Below are 4203 nucleotides of genomic sequence, written 5' to 3'. Positions count from 1 at the left end.
TAAACCATTTCAATTTAGCTGCACACGTAATTAAGTTATTTATTATTTTAAGTCGTTATTCATAGTACAACTTCTTACAAAATGGAGAGCCCCATAATCAGAACTAACAATTAATCACAGGTGAGAAGACCACAGTCAACATAATAATTAGCCAGCAAACAATTTTCTTAAATGTGTATTAAGAAAACAAAAGATCAATAATTGAGTACCAACAATCACAAACATGATCAAACTCAAATTGAAAACTTTATTCCCATATGGAATAAAATAAATGATCATATTATGTAATGTACATATAAAATACATTTTTGTTAAAATAGCTTAATGATCCTGATTACAATTTATGTGCTCCTAATGTGGGTTTTATCATGTTTGTGATTGTTAGTGCTCAATTAATCGTGTATCTTGTTTTCTTAATAGCAATTGTTGGCTGTCTAATTAGGCCTATTACTGTATGGTGTGATGATATTGATCTCATCTGTAATAATACTTGGAAATAATAAAATTGTGTTCAAGAATGCATTTTACATATACACATTTTACTGCACTTTTAACCAATAGCTTGTCTAATAAATACATAAATGCCTTACAGAGACATATGTGGCAAGGTTTTAATGACATTGTCAATTTTCTTTGCAGTCCATCATCAGTGGCCAAAAGAAATCAACGCGGCTTGACATATTTTGCAATCCTTCTGCCAAAACCAATGCTTGTGCCTGTATACGTTGACAATCGGGACCAAATTGATGACCTACTTTCACCTCACTTAATTTCTGGACAGGACACCCACACAGACTCACAGTGACACGATCAAGTTTATTATGGATGTCCTTTTTCCAGAGGTGGGTCTGTTAGCTGTGCTCCTCAGATTTATTTTGTAATTGCTTTAAAACAAATGTTTGGTTAATGTAGAAAGGACACTCAGTTTTGTTGTGCAAAAAAATAAAAAAATAATTGGTAGTCCATCATCTGTTCCCTTGCTGGTTTGAAAAATCTCACCATGCTGGAGGCTGAGGAGAAATGACAAGGGCATGTCATTGACATAAGGTATGTAAGGATGCTATAAAGGAGAAATGGTCAAGCATGACATCCTGCCATTATTTCCAATAACAATTTTGTCTACAACTTTAAACTTTCTTTTATCAGTGAGCGGGAGCAGTTTGACAGGAGGATTAAGAACATTTTGAAGAAGAGTGGCAACCCATAGGAGTCATTATCGAGAGCCATCCTATAATGATCATCAATCCTGTTTTTGATAATGGTCTTAATAAATAATGTTGTTCACAAGAAACATGTCACTTTTTTCTTAGAAGATAAAAGACCTTAGAAATTTCTTAAAGCGGTGAATTGTGTTTTTCTTCATTAAATAGTATGCAGGACACTGTTCTAAATGCAGGGCAGATATTTAATTGGTGGTTCATATGATTGCACTTAATGTCTGATGAGCTAAATATGGTTAATATTTGAATGGAACTTTATATATGCCTATACATTCACAACAAACACTCAAGTCTTCTGTATATTTGTAGATAACTAGGCCACAGTAAATTATATATTATTGTTGTACTGTACATCTGATCAAACTGTGTGTATTATTAATTTTTAAATTCACAAAAACACTAAATTGCAGTTGCAATTGCAAATCAGTTTATTTATTTACTTTTAATCTTACACATACATAATTGCATTTTTGTTTAACAGTATGATTCGGTTACAAATATTTTATTATGTCGTTCAACTCCCCCTACTGGACAAATAAGGAACAACGGGGGAGTAAAACTGCCGGGGGCGCAAAACTGCCTGCCAGGTCTGCAGACTCCCCATATACAGTAGATTAATTTCGACACTCCACAGCTTTAGCTGTTGTCTTATTACTTTGCGGCCACAAGATGGCGATGTTGTATTTGTACTTCAAAGTGTTAACGTGATTAATACGTGATTCATAATGGTCTGTCAGCAAAATGTAACACTCAATGAGACCATATATCTCAAAAAGCAAAATTTAGATTTTCATGAATTTGGCAGATGGTTTTATTCAAGTGCAATAAGCTATGCATTTTATAAGCGCATGTGTTCCCTGGGCATCAAACCCATGACCCTGGCAATAATAGCGTAATGCCAGTTAAGCTACACTGCCACGGATTGAAAACATCCCTGCATTTTATAGCGTACAGGCAAGCAATATTCAGGCAATACATACTGTATCAAAGAAATGACCAGAGATACTCACACCTCTTTATGCTTTTCAGTTCATTAGGAACACGGCTACTGTGGTGAGAAAATGTTTTGAGAGAAACTATAGCCGGTATTGTTGTCCTAAACATTATAATTATTTGTTGTATTATAAAACATGAAAGAGTACATTAATCAGGGGATCAGGTTTTATTTAATAGAGCACTTGTATTCACAAGCCATATGCTGATAGGCCTACTGTAAACACGCACGAGTCACCTAATCTCTCTGCATGTGCCTGCAGGTAAATGCCAGCCCATATGTGCCAAATAATCCCCCAATGTTTAGATCTGAAAGGGACAGTTCACTATTCACACAATGCATTCCTCATAAAGTTTTCCTCATAAATAGTGTTGAGGAAAATCCAGTTTATCAAATTACAAAGCAGGAATTTTGCAACGTGGCCAGAGGTCATAAATCAACATGAGCTGTGTATCATTTAAATGCATTGACTATTTTTTTAACAATTACAGTCATTTTGAATTTATAATGGTATTCCTTTAATCTTTTTTTTTACATTTTACTCTCATTTGCACCAACAGTTTATTGCATCAACAACATTTCTTCATTCAGACAGATTCTCCTATACTTCCCAGCAAACATTTCTTCATTCTCCTTAAATAGCAGCATATAGAGAAAGCAAGATCAAAACTGGAAGATATGGTGTGTACAGTATATCTGAAAAAGCTAAGACTTTGTTGCTAAAAAAGTTGATGGGATATTCCAAAGATTGCTGCACACAGATTTTATTGTAGTGTATTTTTGCTCATCACATAAGAAAATATGCATCGATGCAGCTTCGCAGAAATGTGTTTTATGCCAACAAGTGATCATACTGTACTCAAGTAAATAGTGTATACATACAGTATTTTTTACAAGATTTTTTGTTACGTTGCGTTTATATACTCAAAAAAGTTTTTGAATAATAAACTTATACATGCACAACAATGTTATAATAACATAATAGAAAGTTTTCTGACAATCAAAATGCTCATTCATCAGTGCTGCTTTACAATATCACAGCTGCAGGGATGCTGGGACACTTCTGAAAGAACAGTTTTAATATTATGATTCATGAATTCCTCTCAGAATCACAGAAAGAGTTGTTTGAAATTTCAGATAAGATCGTATGATAAAAGTTTTATATCAATGATATATTGACATTTCACAATTTCTCAACTTTACCTCAGATTCCACCTGCCCAATATATCAAAATCCAAGATCTGTAAAATCCAAGATGATGGATTGTAGACTGTATGATCATCCCCGGGCTGCAATCTGGGGTGCATGTACTTGTAAAATATTCCGGACATCTTTAAAATGCCAACAGTCAATGTTGAATACATACATGAGCGCAACATACTCATAAGAATAAGGCCACTCTTATAGGCTTTATATCAAATGTAGAACGTTTTACTTTTCTCTACTGAAGTTTTTTTGTCATTGTGCTTTTGCTTATGCACTTCAATAAAATGTATACTTTATATAACAGTTTTTATGTTACTTTGTATTTACATAAGTGAAGTGTAATTCTATAGAGTAACATTTACATAACATGCATTTGAGGACCTGTGTGTCATCACACATTATTTTTTTAATCACTAGAGATTTGTCATAGAAACATGGTTCACTACATCAGTGTGCATTAAACAATCTTGAAAACTAACTATTACAATAATCTGTAATATACAGTGGGATAGTTAAAGGGATAGTTTATCAAATAATAAAAATGATTTCATCCTCATTTTGTTCAAAACCTGTATATGACTCTTTCTTCTGTGGAACACAAAAGATATTTTGAGAAATGTCTATATAATGGAAGTCAAGGGGTGACAATTTTTTTGGCTACCAACATTCTTCAAAATATTTTCTTTTGTCTTCTGCAGAAGAAAAAAGTCTAACACGTTTAGAGTGACATGGGGATGAGTATAACAAAGCATTTTCATTCCCTTTAATAAGTCAGTTATTGTT

This window comes from Triplophysa rosa, linkage group LG13, assembly GCF_024868665.1.
Source record: "Triplophysa rosa linkage group LG13, Trosa_1v2, whole genome shotgun sequence".
NCBI classification, from domain to species: domain Eukaryota; kingdom Metazoa; phylum Chordata; class Actinopteri; order Cypriniformes; family Nemacheilidae; genus Triplophysa; species Triplophysa rosa.
The sequence above is the reverse complement of the archived record's forward strand: the minus strand, read 5'-3'. Positions refer to the sequence as shown.